General features: G+C 46.3%; 1 protein-coding gene and 1 long non-coding RNA gene across 6 annotated transcripts in view; both read right to left on the bottom strand.

The window, feature by feature from the left end:
• Nucleotides 1-17,688, bottom strand: part of agrn (agrin) — a 481,438-nt gene that overhangs the window by 435,838 nt on the left and 27,912 nt on the right. The window lies entirely within an intron of this gene.
• Nucleotides 2,770-15,526, bottom strand: LOC116990655. Its single transcript, XR_004416593.1, has 2 exons — nucleotides 15,467-15,526; nucleotides 2,770-3,176 (listed from the first exon to the last, which is right to left on the bottom strand). It is a non-coding gene; the product is annotated as an uncharacterized LOC116990655 (long non-coding RNA).

Below are 17,688 nucleotides of genomic sequence, written 5' to 3'. Positions count from 1 at the left end.
CCACCCAAGGCAGCAAGAAATTGTAGAGAATTATGGATGCAGCCCAGACCATCACACAAATCAACCTCCTTTCCATTTAATACATCTACACGTCACGCTGCCTGGTCAAGGCCACCAGCATAAACAAGGATACGTCTCACCTTAATCACACCCTTTTCTCCCCTCTCCCATCAGGCATGAGGTATGGAAGTGTGAAACGCATACCTCCAGATTTAGAGACAGCTTCTTCCCTGCTACTATCAGGCAATTGACCCATCCTATCAACTAGAGAGAGGTCCTGGACTACTATCTACCTCATTGGAAACTCTCGGACTATTTTTAATCAGACTTTACCTTGCACTAAACGTTATTCTCTTTATCATGTATCAGTACACTGTGGATGGCTCGAGTGTAATCATGTATATAGAGGGAAGGCACAAAATGCTGGAGTAACTCAGCGGGACAGGCAGCATCTCTGGAGAGAAGGAATGGGTGACGCTTCGAGTCGAGAAGAGGGATCCCGACCCGAAACGTCACCCATTCCTTCTCTCCAGAGATGCTGCCTGTCCCGCTGAGTTACTCCAGCATTTTGTGTCTAGCTTTGATTTAAACCACCATCTGCAGCTCTTCCCTACACATCATGTATATATAGCCTTTCCGGTGACTGGTGATCACGCAAAAAAAAAACAAAAAAACATTTCACTGTACCTCGGTACACGTGACAATAAACTACACTGAACTAACTCGTTGGGTCAGGCAGCATCTGTGGAGGGAATGGACAGGAGATGTTTTGTGTCAAACAAAGTCCATTGTGGTTCAGTGCTGAGTTAGGGCTGTGGGTAGGGTTGTACAGACACTGGAAATACACCGCAATGTCCGAGCAGCTCAGTCTATGCAAAACGATGACAGAAATCATTCAAAATAAAATCTACCTTTTCGTTCTTCGTGTCTTCAATAAAGCATTGATTTCATCTGTCAACCGCACCTGCCCTCCTCTCGCCAACGTTACTGTGCCTCCAGGGGGTTCACTCCCAGTCCGTATCACAATAGATCTAATTCATTCACAAGCTCGGTGCCCGACGAATGTTATCTTCATCTTTGCCGGTCGCACCCCTCCCTCCACTTCTTCAAACTGTTCAAAGATTTACTATTTACGATAAACTACAGGAGTTGAAAGGAGGCAGTGGACTGCATTAGTGCTTGTAAAGATGAAAAACCTCAGGCCCAGAGCCTTTATCTCAACCTTGGGTTGCACTTGAAAGATCAGCCTCTTTAAGCCGCAGCTCTCAGAAGTAACACTCCAGCTATTGGGATGGCACAGTGGTAGAGTTGCTGCCTTACAGCGCTAGAGACCCAGGTTCAATCCTGACCACGGGTGCTGTTTGTACGGAGCTTGTACGTTTTTCCCTGGGGCCGCGTAGGTTCCCCCCCCCCCCCCCCCCCCCCCGAAATCTTCGGTTTCCTCCCACACTCCAAAAAAATGCACAGTTTGGTAGGTTAATTGGCTCTGCTAAATTGTCCCTAGTGTGTGAGATAGAACTATTGAATGGGTGATCGTTGGACGGCATGGACTCGGTGGGCCGAAGGGCCTGTTTCCACACTGTATCTCTAATCTAAACTAAGCACTGCGCTTTCGAGTTTCAGCTCAAAGCCACACAGTGTTTGAAAACTTGCACAAAGTCATTTAACACACAGATGAGCATTGGACACATGGCTGACATAGAGAGCAGAAAACCAAGTTGACTCTGAATATAATTGCTGCATCAGAATGGTGGCTGACTGGCTAAACCTCTGGTCTTGTTTTCAATAGGCCAAGATGCACTGAATAAAAGAGGCAAGTTCAATTTGCACTCCTGTAGCTGTAATATCAATTCCAATCAGTTAAATATGGGTAGCTTACAATCCAATGATATTAGACTATTATCTGAATGGTGGCCGATTAGGAAAGGGGGAGATGCAACGAGACCTGGGTGTCATGGTACACCAGTCATTAAAAGTAGGCATGCAGGTGCGGCAGGCAGTGAAGAAGGTGAATGGTATGTTAGCATTCATAGCAAAAGGATTTGAGTATAGGAGCAGGGAGGTTCTACTGCAGTTGTACAGGGTCCTGGTGAGACCACACCTGGAGTATTGCGTACAGTTTTGGTCTCCTAATCTGAGGAAGGACATTCTTGCCATAGAGGGAGTACAGAGAAGGTTCACCAGACTGATTACTGGGATGTCAGGACTTTCATATGAAGAAAGACTGGATAGACTCGGTTTGTACTCGCTAGAATTTAGAAGATTGAGGGGGGATCTTATAGAAACGTATAAAATTCTTAAGGGGTTGGACAGGCTAGATGCAGGAAGATTGTTCCCGATGTTGGGGAAGTCCAGAACAAGGGGTCACAGTTTAAGGATAAGGGGGAAATCTTTTAGGACCGAGATGAGGAAAACATTTTTCACACAGTGAATCTCTGGAATTCTCTGCCACAGAAGGTAGTTGAGGCCAGTTCATTGACTATATTTAAGAGGGAGTTAGATGAGGCCCTTGTGGCTAAAGGGATCAGGGGGTATGGAGAGAAGGCAGGTACAGGATACTGAGTTGGATGATCAGCCATGATCATATTGAATGGCGGTGCAGGCTCGAAGGGCCGAATGGCCTACTCCTGCACCTAATTTCTATGTTTCTATGATATGAACATTAAATGTCCCCATTTTTAATACACACGCCCTCCCCCCCTCCCCCCTCCCCCTTTCTCTCCTGTCTTTTCTTGTGCCTCAACCCTGGTTTTCTCCCACCATCCCACTCCCTACCCATCCCCTTCTACCTCAATCCTTCCTCTGGCTTTACATTTCACTCCTCTTTTCTCCTCACCCGACATCTTTTGTCTCTTTTCAGTCCACTTCAGAGATATACAGCATGGAAACCGGCCCTTTGGCCCACCGAATCTGTGCCGACCCACGACCACTTGCACACTAGCTCGATGTTATCCTGGTTTCACATCATATGCACTCGGGACAAATTACAGAGGCTGATTAACCTACAAACCTGCACGCATTTGGAATGTCGGAGGAGACCGGAGCGCCCGGTGGAAACTTGGCTTTGTGGGTTAATTGGCTTGATAAATGTAAAACTTGTCCAGTATAAATTGTCCAACTTCCAGTGTAATTCCTGGTGGACTCTCCGGAAGTGATGACCACAAGGTACAAGGAAACTCTCGCAGTCACTGGGAGAACGTACAAACTCCGTATAGACAGCACCCATAGCCAGGATCGAACCCAAGTCTCTGGCGCCGTGAGGCAACAATTCTACCACTGTGCGACTCTTTCCTTTGTCACTTACTCCACCAATTTGGCCAAACAAACCCCCATCACCTGTATCCACCTATCACTTGCCAGGCTTTGTCTCGCCACACCTATGTTCCTGCATTCTCCCCCTTACTGCAATGAATCTGAAGAGAGGTCCCGACCCGAAACATCACCTGATCATTCCTCACATGAACAGCAAGGTGTTTTGTTTAATGATAAGTGCTAAGACTAGAGAGTGTGACACAATTGAATGTATAGAGAAGTTTTGGCAGTTTTTGCTTTTTAAATATATTATTCTGATTTTTTTTTTTAAATCCCTCCAAAGATGCTGTCTAACCCATGGAGTTACTGCATCGCTTTGGATTTTGCATTAGTTTAATGAATTTCTGGAGTGCTACAATCATTACTCTCTACCCAACTATCGTTACATGGCTTACACAACTGTAATTATTATAGTGAACACTAGTGACTTCAATTGTGCATTCAAACTAAGGTTTAAGAGTCTGGGTGAACATGTCCCATGTACGTGAGTGTCCAGTCCACTGTTCCCATCTCGGGCAAAATGGCTGCCAAGTTTATCCTTATCATGGTCAAGGTTTCAAAAGCTGTGAAGTGCCTTTGACCTATTTGAAGGTATAAATATTTCACTTGGACACAGCTTACTTACCAGAGAGATGGAGGTTGCTAATAGAATGAGATCCCAGCCAATTCCGCAGAGCACAGCGTTCATTCCCACGGGATTATGAAGGTCACCGAGATCAGCTAATGCTTGGCAACAAAGCAGAAAAAAAAGATCCTCCCGCCTGTAATTATGTTACCAGTGCTTGCTGGTGCATTTACCATCCATGCCAGCCAGTTACTGAGGGAAGGGGGAAGGTGGGGAGGGGTGGGGGTGGGAAGGTTTGGGGCGAGGGCACAACATTTACAGGTGTCAGAAGAGCTGATCTCTCAGCCAGCTCGGAATTTCTCCTGCGGTTTTTGCTGGTGCCCGAAACCTTGACTGGAGCCCCAATAAACCAAAGCCTCTTTGGTATGTCAAACATTTCATTCCACATGTCTGACAGCGGTGCCGCTCGACAATCACAAAGCAGCTCTCCTGCCCCGCTTCGCTGCAACACGTTATGTCCTGTATTGAACCAGCCCATTTCTCCCCAGCATTACGTGCCACTGGACTGTTCATCACTCAAACACACGCACACACAGAGTAAAAAAGCTGTAGGGCCGCATTTCTGAAATGAAGACTTGTGGGTATTATCCATGTACAGGCAGTGAGAAGAGTCCAATTTTCTTGTACAGAAGCCATAAAGAGCCCCAGCTATAAATGGCACATCGCATTTCCCTCAGGTTCAATGGTTTAACACATCGTTCTGTGTGGGCCGTCTCAGCTTGTACTTCGCCTCAACAAAGATCTCGGCTTCATTCCAGGATCTGATCCCCCCCCTCCCTTCCCATCATCTCTTCCCAACGCAGGCACCCACCCACACCAGTACCCAGAGCTGAAAACTCCCTCCGTAAACCTCAATGTCTCTGCTCTCCTTTTACAGCCCAGGTTTAGGTTTGTCATTGTCATATGTAGCGAGGTACAGTGAAAAGCTTTGCTTTACATGCGATCTAATCAGGTATACCACACAGAGATACAATCGGTTCAAAATCATGTACAATAAATAGAGCAAAGGAGAAGATACTAAGTGCAGAATATTGTGTAGGAAGCAACCGCAAATGCTGGTTTAAACCAAAGATAGACACGAAAAGCTGGAGTAACTCAGCGGGTTCGGCAACATCTCTGGAAAATGGGAATAGGTGACGTTTCAGGTCGAGTTCCTTCTTCAGACACCTGAAGATGGATGCTGCCTGACCTGCTGAGTTACTCCAGCGTTATGTGTCCAGAACACTGTTCTCAGCATCTTAGCACCATCCGTTCCATAGACAAAGCCCAATGTCCTGAACGGAGTAGAGGTGAATAAAACAGCACCCTAGCTAATGCAAGGGCCATAGGATAATGGGGAAGAAGCTGTTCCCGAGTCTGGTGGTGCACAGTTTTAAGTTTCTGTATCCTCTGCCAGAGGGGAGCAAAGGGAAGGAGGAATGACCAGGATGGGACAAGTCCTTGATTATCTTGGCTGCTTCGCAGAGGTAAATGTGTTCCAGGCAACTTGACTGTCCCGTGATTGAAATTCAAGAAGAGAGAGCGGGAGACCTGTTCCAAGCAGAGCAGATTTTCTCACCATTCATGCTGCTGTAATAAACATCAGTGTTGTCATCGTTGGTGGCAGTGCATGGTCTGCAAGTTACTGTCATCAAAGAAGGGGCACAGCACACAGCCACCAAACCCCTGAGCAGCAGAAGGGGAGGTCACTGCTACGATCTTCTGGCTAAGAATGGAACCAGATAAATGGGATCCCATTGGTTTTGACAAGAACCGGAGGGCATAGGGTTAAGGTGAGAGGGGAAAGATTTAATGGGAACCTGAGGCACAACTTCTTTCACACAGATGGAGGTGGGTACATGGATCGAGGTGTTAGAGGAGAGAATTGAGGCAGGTACTAAAACAATATTTAAATGACACTTGGACAGGTCCTTGGATAGCAAAAGTTCAGAGGGATACAGGTTAAACATAGGCAGGGGGGGGGGGGAAACTAGCGCAGATGGGGCATCTTGGTCGGCATAGGTTAGTTGGGCCTATTTCCTCTCTGTATGGTCCTGCGACTCTATGACTATGGATTTGTTATTCTTATCGGAGAGCATGCTTGGGTGTGTTCATCATGTTGATCTTCCATCGTTCAATCCCCTGCCTGCTTCAGGTTGAGATGCAAACTGAACTATAGCCAACAGAATCAAAATCCCATCCCATCCTGGTCATTCCTTCGCTCTGCTCCCATCTGGCAGAAGATGCTGAAGCCCCCCCACCCCTAGAATCAGGAACAGCTTCTTCCCCTCTGTTATCAGGCTTATGAACAGTCCCCCATAAACTTGGATAAACAGACCGATTCACCTCTACCCCATTGTGGACATTGTGCTTTGCCTATGGAACTATGTATCACAATGCTGAGAACTTTATTTTGCAATCTATCTTTTTCCCTATTGTATTTGAGTTTGACTTGATTGTATTTATCTCGTATGTACATCTAATCTGTTTGGGCAGCGTGCAAAATAAACCTTTTCACTGTACTTTAGTGCGGGTGCACGTGGAACAAGCCACCACAGGAAGTGGTGGAGGTGGATCAACGTTTAAAAAGGCATTTGGGAAATACATGGATGGGAAAGGTTTGGAGGGAGCGAGGACAAACAAAGGCAAATGGGACTAGTTAGTTATGCAAATTGATTGGCAGGGACAGGATGGGCTGAAGGGCCTGCTTCCTTGCTGCAGAACAGTATCACTCCATGACATTGGTGAATCAATGGAATTGGTATAACATTGTAAAACCTCAAGGTGTGATAAAAAGGAGAACCTTTTCTTGATTTTCAAATTATTATGTTTAAACGCGGATTTCATGGAAAATTCCACCCAAGGTGGATAACGCCCCCGCTCCTTGATGTCTTTCTGACACTTAGTTGCAAACCAATACGAAACAAAGTTGTAGACAGTCAAGTTTGTGGGAAACAAAGATTCTGGGCTCCTCACAGTTTGCTGACATTTCTGAATTGACCCTGGAATTTCACACCTTGGGGGTCAGAGCCTGGGAGTCAAATCAAGAGTGTTCAATTGTCATATGTACCGACAACAAAACAATGTAAGTCTGGCTTGGAGCAGCTCAACCAGCCCATAAATCCAATACACACAGATAAATAGATAATTAGAAAAAGCTTCAGAAATTTACTGTAATTTAATAACTGTAATATCTGTGCAAAAATGTAGTTGGAGGCCCTTTAAAATTCAGTCGGGGTAAAAGGTCCATGAACCAATGCCTCCTGCATCCTGTGTAGGAAGGAACTACAGATGTGTAGGAAAGAACTGCAGATGCTGGTTTAAATCAAAGGTAGATACATAATGCTGGAGCAACTCAGCGGGCCAGGCAGCGTGTTCAAGAAGGAACTGCAGATGCTGGAAAATCGAAGGTACACAAAAATGCTGGAGAAACTCAGCGGGTGCAGCAGCATCTATGGAGCGAAGGAAATAGGTAACGTTTCGGGCCGAAACCCTTCTTCAGACTGATGAAGGTCAGGCAGGCAGCGTCTTTGGAGAGGAAGAATGGGTGGCGTTTCAGGTCAAGACCCTTCTTCAGACGACAGGGTCTCCTGTACCCTTCATTCTGTACTCCCCTGACTCTCAGCCTGAAGAACAGTCTCGATCCAAAACGTCACCCAGTCCTTTTCTCCAGAGATGCTGCCTGACCCGCTGAGTTACCCCAGCATTTTGTGTCTAACTTCAACATCTGCAGTTCCTTCCTACACTCCTGAAGTACTGATGGGAGATCGATCCTCAGTGGAAGAGATTCCGGATCGAAATTCTTAAAATTAAACTTCATTGCTGACCAGGTTCTATGGACAAATTTTTCCCTTCCCTTACGGTGACTTAGAGCTCATGGCGGAGAGGAAGTTGGGAGCTCTTGTGTACACGGGGTACGTGTGCGTTGTTAGGTGTGTACCTTGAAAGATGTAGCACCTATTCATTTGTACTAAGCACATTTTCAATTCATTGCACCACTCAGTTGATTTCTCATCCACACTAGGCACTTTACACCAAAGATCAAACTAAATGCTCAGATTCCAGGTGTGGCTGACTTGTAGCTCTCTTGCCTCGGAGTCAGAAGGTTCAAGTTCATGGGTGGGGGGGGGGGGGAGATGGTGCAGGGTGGTCTGGTTGAAGGGTTGCTACCCAGAGGTTTACACCAATGCTCCGGGCGTGACGATGCTGCACCTGTAGAATGCTATCTCAGGAGAAAAAGGATAGGTGATGCTTCGGTTAGGACCCTGCTTCAAACTGAGGTAATTCTAATGCCTCTACTTCCTCAGGAGACCGACAATCTGGCAGTCTCCAATGATATACCGATGTTGACAGAATTGCATCAGACTGGCGGTGGGCACAAAAATGCTGGAGTAACTCAGCGGGACAGGCAGCATCTCTGGAGAAAAGGAATAGGTGACATTTCGGGTCGAGACCCTTCTTCAGACTGGCGGGTTGCATTGCGCTTTGTTTGAGAACAGCTCTGCCCAAGACTGCAAGAAATTGCGGAGTTGTGGGGTGTAGCCCCAATACAGAACACAGACCAGATTCCCAGCCATTGACTCCATCCACACTTCACGCTGCCTTGGGTTAATCAGCCAACATTAACAACGACTTGTCCCACCCCAGTCATTCCCATCGGGCAGAAGGTACAGAAGCATAAAAGCGCACACCATCAGACTCAGAAACAACTTCTTTCCCTCTGGTATCAGGCTGCTGAACGGCCCTTCCACAAGATGAGGTACTATCCAATTCACCGCTAACCCCGCTGCGGACATTGGACTTTGTTTCTGGAACTGCTACACTACGATGCTGGGAACGGCATTCCAATCTTTTCCTTTACTCTACCTATTGTACCAGCGTTTTGCTTGAATGTAGTCATGTTGATTGGCTAGCAGGCAAAATGAAGCTTTTCACTGTACCTCAGTACAAGTGACAGTAAGAAACCTAAATCTAACATCATTCCACACACACCATCCAAGGTCAACCAGGCAACATTTTTAATGCAATTTTCCAGCAAGGTTCTCTGGATGGTGATCAACGACCGGAAACCTTCACTCAGTCTGCCTTGGTCTACATGATCTCCCGGTTGCCTGACACATCAACTCCCCCTCCCATTCCCACACTGACCTTTCTGTCCTGGGCCTCATCCACTGTCAGAGTGAAGCCAAAAGCAAATCTGAGGAACAACACCTCATATTTCACTTGGGCAGCTTACAACCCAGCGGTATGAATATTGATTTCTCTAACTTCAAGTAACCCCTGCACCCCCCCCCCCCCCCCCCTCTCTCCGACCCTCCCCCACCTCAGACAGGGTACCAGTTTCACTGTCGTTCCGCTGAGTTTCACTGTCTGTATAACTCGTTATCACCTACCCCACAGCCAACAATTGACCATTGTGGGCTCCACCTTTCCTTGATCAGTTTTTTCCATATCATTCATTCATTTCTTCTATATGCCGTCTATATCTCTAGTTTCTCTTTCCCCCTGACTCTCAGTCTGAAGAAGGGTCTTGAGCCGAAATGTCACCCAGTCCGTTTCTCCAGAGATGCTGCCTGACCCGCTGAGTTGCTCCAGCACTTTGTGTCTATCTTTGACCAGAAACATTTCACTTGTTCACCCAGTTACTTCAGCAGCGTCTCTTCTCTTGATCCTTACTCTCCTGATTTTTATGACATTTTTTATGAACTTCATCTCTAAAGATGAGACGGTAGAGCACGCATATTTCTTCCATGCAACACGGCTGCCAGTGGCAGGAGTGGTAATGCAAACTTTCAGATGCACCAGATTTACTCCTTACACTGCGAACACACAGCCACCTTTGTTTTGCTGTCATGTTGAACCTCACCCAAGATTGTGAATAGGTGCAACACACAAAACCCTGAGAATCAGGCCATTTCATGAATGCATTAAATGGACTGAGTTCGGGTCCCGAAGACATCCCAGGCAACGTGCTAACAAATCCCCATTGTGGTTTCTTTGCCCCGTTTCTATCATCCGAAAGGTAGCCTCATGCTGCAGAAACAACTCTTTATAATCCAGAGAGAATCAAGGAACTGCAGATGCTGGAATCTTGAGTGAAAAACAAAGTGCTGGAGTAACTCCAATACGTACAGGTTGATATGCTAATTGGCTTGGCATAATTGTGTGCCTAGTGTGCGTAGGACTAGCGTTAGTGTTCGGGGTGATCACTGGTCGTCACGGACCACTCTGTATCTATAAATTAAACTAATCTCTAAACTGAGCAAAACTCAGCAGGTCCAGCATCCGGAAAGATATAGGATCCTTCCACAGATGCTACCTGACCCGCTGAGTTACTCCAGCATTCTGCGTTTTACTCTTCAGTTTTGGGATTGCAAAACCAACATTTAGAGCCCTCCCCCAGCTGTCCTTGTGAGAAGGTGGTGATGAGACAACTTCTTGAAATGCTGCGTCTTCCTAATGCCCCTGTCCTACTTAGGATACCTGAACGGAAACCTCTGGAGACTTTGCGCCCCACCCAAGGTTTCCGTGCGGTTCCCGGAGGTTGCAGGTAGTGGAAGCAGGTAGGGAGACTGACAAAAACCTCCGGGAACCGCACGGAAACCTTGGGTGGGGCGCAAAGTCTCCAGAGGTTTCCATTCAGGTTTCCTAAGTGGGACAGGGGCATTAGGGGCAGGGGGTGGGTGGTTCCGAGATTTAGAACTGACTGCAGGATTCAGGATCACACAGTGGCACAGCTACTGCTGCACCAGCTACCCAGCGGGACAGGCAGCAACTCTGGCGAGAAGGAATGGGTGACGTTTCCAGTCGACGCCCTTCTTCAGACCCGAAAAGTCACCCATTCCTTCTCTCCAGAGATGCTGCCTGTCTTGTTGAGTTACTCCAGTTTTGTGTCCATCTTCGGTTTAAACCAGCATCTGCAGTTCCTTCCGACACCAGTAACCCAGGCTCAATCCTGACCTTGCACGCTGCATTTGTGGAGTTTGCCTGTTCTCTCTATCTCTGGCATAGAATGGGTTTCCTCTGGATGCTGTAGTTTCATCCTTTGTAGAGTGATAGAGTGATACAACGTAAAAACAGGCCATTGGGCCCCAACTTGCCCACGCCGACCAACATGCCCATTCCACACTAGTCCCAGCTGCCTGCTCTTGGTCCATATCCCTCTAAAGCTACCCTATCCATGTACCAAAGTAGATTAATTGGCCACTATAAATTCACTGCAAGTGGGAGCATCTGGGAGGATCTAATGGGAAGGTGGGAAGACTAAGCTGTGCTAGGGTAGAATTCATATGAAAATGGGTACATGGACGTGCTGAGGTGAAAGGTCTATTGCCATGCTGTATCTCTCGCTTGGGGAAGTTTAGCTTAGTACTGTCACGTGTACAGTGAAACGCTCCTGTTCGTGTGTTATCCAGTCAAAGACAATACACGATTCCTACCAAGCTGTCTACAGTGCACAGATAGAGGGTACAACATTTAGTGCAAGGTAATGTCCGATGAAAAATTGTTCAAAGGTCTCCAATGAGGTAGATGGGAGGTCAGGACCACACTCTAGCTCAAGGGTTCCCAACCCGGAGTATATTTACCCCCAGGGGGTAAATTATGGCAGAAGTGTAAACTCAAATTACTGAACAAAACAGGGTGGAGGTAAATTTACTTTCGAAAAGTTGCCAGGGAGTAAATGGGATGAAAAAGGTTGGGACCCCTGCTCTAGCTGATGAGAGGACAATTCAGTTGCCTGATAACAGCTGGGAAGAAACTGTCCCTGAATCTGGAGGTGTGCATTTTCACACTTCTGTACCTCATGCCCGATGGGAGAGGGGAGAAGAGAGAGTTATGGTACAGCTGGAATTGCTGAAGTAGATGTGACGTTTCTGTGGGATACAAAGCTCAAGATATACAACATTGATCCCTCAGTGTTGAGGGGGAAAAAAAACGTGCTTATGACAGGAAACCTCAGGCACTTGGATGAACTGTGGGGCGAAGACTAGCGGTGTACTGTGTAGCGTAAAGCAGAGGAATATTGTGTAAAACGTCACAGGGGGGTAAGGATGATACCAAAAGGGATAAGAACAGGACCAATAGACAAAAGAAAGACAGTGGAGCAGCGGTAGAGTTTCTGCCTTACAGCGCCGGAGAACCGGCTTCGATCCCAACTACAAGTACGGAATTTGTACATTCTCCCCGTCACCGAGTGGGTTTTCTCCGAGATCTGAAGTTTCCTCCCACACGCCAAAGATGTACAGGTTTGTCGACAAATTGGCTTAGTAAATGTAAAAATTGTCTCTAGTGTGTGGGATAGTGTTAATATGCAGGGATTGCTGGCCGGCACGGACTCGGTGGGCCGAAGGGCCAGTTTCCGCGCTCCATCTCTAAACAAAGGCAAAAAGCAAGGAGAGAAAGAGAACAGGGGTCGGAATGTCCTTGAAATGTTAACATTTTACAGTTGCCAGCTGTGAAAGTCGTCTTTTTTTGGCAGCTGAACAGAGGTATATCTGGAACCAGCAATATTATAGTGCTGAGGGCTGAATGTAACAATCTGACAGCTACCGAGTCTGCCCAGCTTGGCTTCCAGCAGAATACATTGTGCTGAAGCTCACCACACTGCAGACAGACAACTCACTAATTCAAATCTACAACATCGCGGAGGGCAGGAAGGCATATTAGATTTCCTCAGCACCTCTCACACTTGGTCCTAAATACGGATATGCCCAGGAGGGAATGCTGGTGATGGGGCACAATCCAGGGTGTCGGAGAACATGCTGAGGGACGCACTGAAGCTCAGCGTAGCCAATGCAAGGTCTCTAACGGGAAAGACCACCGTCTTGGTTCCTTCCACCACTGGATACTAAACCACTGGAGGCACAGGGGCACAGAGGTAGAGCTGCTGCCTTACAGCACTAGCTTCTATCCTGACCATGGGTGCTGTCTGTTTGTACGTTCTCCCCTGTGACCACGTGGGTCTCCTCCGGGTGCTCCGGCTTCCTCCCACATTCCAAAGACGTGTGGGTTTGTCTTGTGTGGAAATTGTCCCTAGAGTGTAGGATTAAACCAGTCTACTGGCGATTGTGGGTGGCAGTGACTTGATGGGCCGAAGGGCCTGTTTCTATGCTGTATCTCTAAACTAAACCAAATTGCTGAGCCTGTTTTAACAGCCTCAAGTATACTAAGTATGCAATATTAGTGAAATTGATTTATGGGAAGTGAATGCACTGAACTGCTTCTTAGGATGAATGATAATAATGGCCTGATTTTATTTCTGTGGATATTATGAATAAGTATATTTTTAGAAAATAAATCATATTTCTTCTCAAAGTCATCTCTGGATTGCACGGGATACTCCTTAAACCAAATCAGCCAATTGTTGCCCAGCCAGTCTACAGGTGTACAGATATATTGAGTGGTTGTATCAGTCTTATTCAGTAACTTGAACACCCAGGAACAAAGGAGATTACAGGGAGCAGTAGACAGTGCCCTGTCCATCACAGACACTGACCTCCCCGCCATCGAAGGGATCTACAAGAGGCGCTATCTCAAAAAGGCAGCTAACATGAGCAAAGACCCACATCACACTCACCATCGGGAAGATGGTCCACAAGTCGGAAAACCATGCCCTGCACTGTCTGTATTAACTCATTACCTATCCCACAGCCAACAATGAACCATTGTTGGCTCCACATCTCGCGGATTATCGTTGCTTTCTGCAAATCTTCCATTCATTTGTCTTAAGTACCGGCTTTAACTCTCATTCCCTTTTCACCCGACTCTTATTTTGAAGAAAGGTCTCGACCCGAAACATCACCTACTACTTTTCTCCAGAGATGCTGCCTGACCCGTTGAGTTACTCCAACATTTTGCGTCCGCCTTGGGTTCGAGGAACAGCATCTTTCCAGCAACAGCCAAGCTCTTGAGCTCTACACAACGCCAACCTCAACTGAGAACGATTGATTATACAAACAGATGTTTGTTTACAAAAAAGGTCACTGTGCAGGAGTAACTCACCGGATCGGGCAACATCTCTGGAGAAAATAATATATGACCCTTCTTCAGACTGAGAGTCCGGGGAAAGGGAAAGAGATATAGTCTGTGATATAGAGAGATAATAAGGAATAAGTGAACAAAAGATATTCAAAAAGTAACAATGATCAAGAAAAGGTGGAGCCCACAATGGTCCATTGTTGGCTAGCTGGATACAAGTGAGGGGGGGGGGGGGGTTGAGGGGCGACAGCATTTGGCAGATGGGTGGACAAAGACTGGAGATGAACAAAAGGATGTGAGATAGGAAGAGGCATTCATTGTGAGACCACAGGAAAGGATATGGGGGAAGGGACAGATTAGTGGGAGAAATACACCCAGGTGGGCAAAAGGAAGAGAGGGGGAGAGGGGAAAAAAAAAAGGGTTTTGGCTGTAAACCCAGCAACTCCACAGTGATTTGGACAACACCTCTTCCCACCTCGACTCTTGCAATATTGCCATCCCCTACCCTTGTCCCACTCACCTGAATCCCATGCTCTCTAGTTCTTGATTCCCCAAACCCTGGGAGAAAGACTCTGGTCATTCATCCTGTTCATGTTACCATCCCCAGCGCCTACAATCAGAGTTAGTTGTCACATTCACATCCGAGGTCTCATTATTAATGCTCAAGTTGCAGAGGGAGAAAAAAAATTATTTCAGGATTTATCAATCAGCAGTGACACTAAATCTTGAAGTACTGAAATGGCCTGTTGTGGGTTCATAAGGCCTAGGAGCAGAATTAGGCCATTCGGCCCATCAATCATGGTTGATCCATCCTTCCCTCGCAACCTCATTCTCCTGCCTTCTCCCCGTAACCCCTGGCATCCATACTAATCAAGAATCTATCAATCTCCACCATAAAAATATCCATTGATCTGGCCTCCACAGCCATCTGTGGTGAGGACTTCCACAGATTCACCACCCTCTGACTAAATAGTCCTCCTCAACTCCCTTCTAAAGGTATGTCCTTTAATTCTGAGGCATGGGGCTCTTGTCCTAGAATCTCTCATGAGTGGAAACATCCTTTCCATATTCACTCTATCCAGGCCTTTCACTATTCATGTGGGTGATCATGCTGTATATTTGAAATCCACACAAAAGTTGGGTAATACAATAACCATAACTGTATTCATTTCTCAATCAATGTTTACAGCTGCGGTCTCAGAAACCCTATGCTTAAGTAGGACAACGTTGTCTGGTCTTTGTGGGATAAACTCCCAACGGTTGGAGTTCAGAGGGGGAGTTAGAAAGATGACTCCGACTTAAGGATTTGCACAGAGACAGAGGTAAAACAAGCAGACCTTCCATCCAATTAAGCACGAGGATCAGCAGGAAATTCACCCAATCCTTGGTATCGCAAGGGAAACATTTGGAGCGGAGCCCATTTCTAAATTCCTGATCTTCAACAGGGCATGAAATTGGCAGCGGAGCAGAGGGATATTCATAAACTCTTTTATACAAGTATTGTTATATTCTGACAAAATGGGCAGAGGGTTCAGTGGATTAATAGAGTCACAAATAGGTGAGTAAATGGACGTGTAGGAAGGAACTGCAGATGCCAGTTTACACCAAAGACGGACGCAAAATGCTGCAGTAACTCAGCGGGACAGGCAGTATCTCTGCAGTGAAGGAATGGGTGGCATTTCGGGTCAAGGCCCTTCTTCAAACTTGACAGGATGTAAGGTCGTTCCTGTCCATACCAGACATTAATGCAGTCAAGACACAAACACACCAGGACAACAGGTAGTGCCAAGAGAAAAATACCAAATATCGTAGAGTTATCGTGTTATCATGAACAGAGAAAATGCAGATATTGGAAAAAGTGCAAGGGGTCGCAATGAGGTTGGTTGGAAGATCGTGACTATACCCTGAGCATACGAGAGGAACGTTCAGTAGTCTAACAACAATGGAGAAGAAGCTGTTCCTGGTTCTTCTGCCATTTCCTGCTGTCTGTTTCCTCTTCCCAGTGAAGCTACTAGGGTGATTTTCTTGCATTCAGAGGTTGTTCAGTAAATTGTTTAGAAGCCATGATCGAATTAGTTGATTGACACAAAAGGCTCGAGGGTCAGGCAGCATCTCTGGAGGAAAGGAATAGGTGACGTTTCGGGTCGAGTCCCTTCTTCAGACAGAGTCAGGGGAGAGGGAAAGGAGAGAAATAGACAGTGATATAGAGAGTGATATAGAACAAATGAAAGAAAGAAAGGCAAAAAGGTAGTTGATGTCAGTGTTTGAGTGTGACATCAGGGGGGTTGCATACACCCAGTGTTTCAATCCAAAACACAGAATACATTGCACCAGATGCAATTCAGTTCAATTGACAAGTGTATTTTCTTTTAAATTGGGTCCTCAGCAATATTTTTGCTTCATGATGAGGATAGTATTGTTATAAAGCGGCCAGTTTATATTCCCCTTCCTCATGCTACCCATGTAAAGATACTGACATTGATAGAGTTAACATTACAATGCACTTGAAAGGGTCCCGACCTGTAACGCCTGTTCATTCTCTTCACAGAAGCTGCTGGACCCAGAGAGTTTCTACAGCACTTTGTGTTTTACTTGTATTTGCAGTTCCATGTGTTTACCCTGTTGTGCCCACTAAGAATCCGGTTTCAATAAGGACCCAACATTCTTCTAAACGCAAAAAAAAAAAAAACATTTCCAACTTCTGCGTGGGTTTTCTCTGAGATCTTCAGTTTCCTCTCACACTCCAAAGATGTACAGGTTTGTAGGTTAATAGGCTTGGTATTTAAAAAAAATTGTTGTTGTTTTTACTGTGTGTAGGTTAGTGTGAGTGAGCGGGGATCACTGGTCAGTGTGGACTCAGTGGGCCAAAGGGCCCTCTGTATCTCTAAACTAAACACGAGGAGATCAGAATTGTACACATACTCCAGATCACGTCTCACCAACAAACACCCTGTACACGACACAGCAAGAGAGAGGTTAATTTCTATAGAAGCTAAACAACACCCTAAAGCACTTTGCAACCAGTGAAATCATTCTCAAGTTCAATCACTGTTGGCACAGAAAGGCATCATCATCTGGTGTCCAATGTAGCCATGGTAAAGGTGAGCCTGCTAGAAGGTGTGGAAGCAGCTGCCATGGGAGGCAGGTGTTCAATATATATTAGAGGAAATGGCAAGCCAAAGTTCCTCTTTCTCCATCATAGCTGGCCATAATCTGGGTCTAGTCTCTGGTATCAAGCATGGACCATTAGTTTAAGACTAGTCTGGTTTAGAGATCCAGCGTGAAGATAGGGCCTTTGGCCCACCGAGTCCGCATCGACCCGCACATTAACACTATTCTACACACACTGGGCACAACTTACATTTATACCCAGCGAATTAACCTACAAAAACCAGTACGTCTTTAGAGTGCGGTAGGAAATGGAAGGTCTCGGAGAAAACCCATGCGGTCACTGGGAGAACGTACAAACCCCATACACAGTACCCGTGGTCGGGATCGAACTCGGGTCTCAGGCGCTGTAAGGCAGCTACTCTACTGCTGCGCCACTATGCCACCCTTGATGAAACTAGGCTATTAAAAAAAAAAGCACCCCCAGAAGAAGAGGGGAGATTGAAAAGAGTTGCCGGAAAGTAATATATGCTCATATTGAGTTTCTAACGTACACAATTAGGCACATTGTTCTATCCATTAGTATTAGCAAGCAGCATCTGGCACCCACTTGAAAGATGCATTGGCAAAGTTGAAGCTTGTTAAAGATGGGCACATTCCCAGGAGATGAGGCAATCACAGCCTCA

Source organism: Amblyraja radiata, chromosome 31, assembly GCF_010909765.2.
Source record: "Amblyraja radiata isolate CabotCenter1 chromosome 31, sAmbRad1.1.pri, whole genome shotgun sequence".
Taxonomy (NCBI): Eukaryota; Metazoa; Chordata; class Chondrichthyes; order Rajiformes; family Rajidae; genus Amblyraja; species Amblyraja radiata.
The sequence above is the reverse complement of the archived record's forward strand: the minus strand, read 5'-3'. Positions and strand labels throughout refer to the sequence as shown.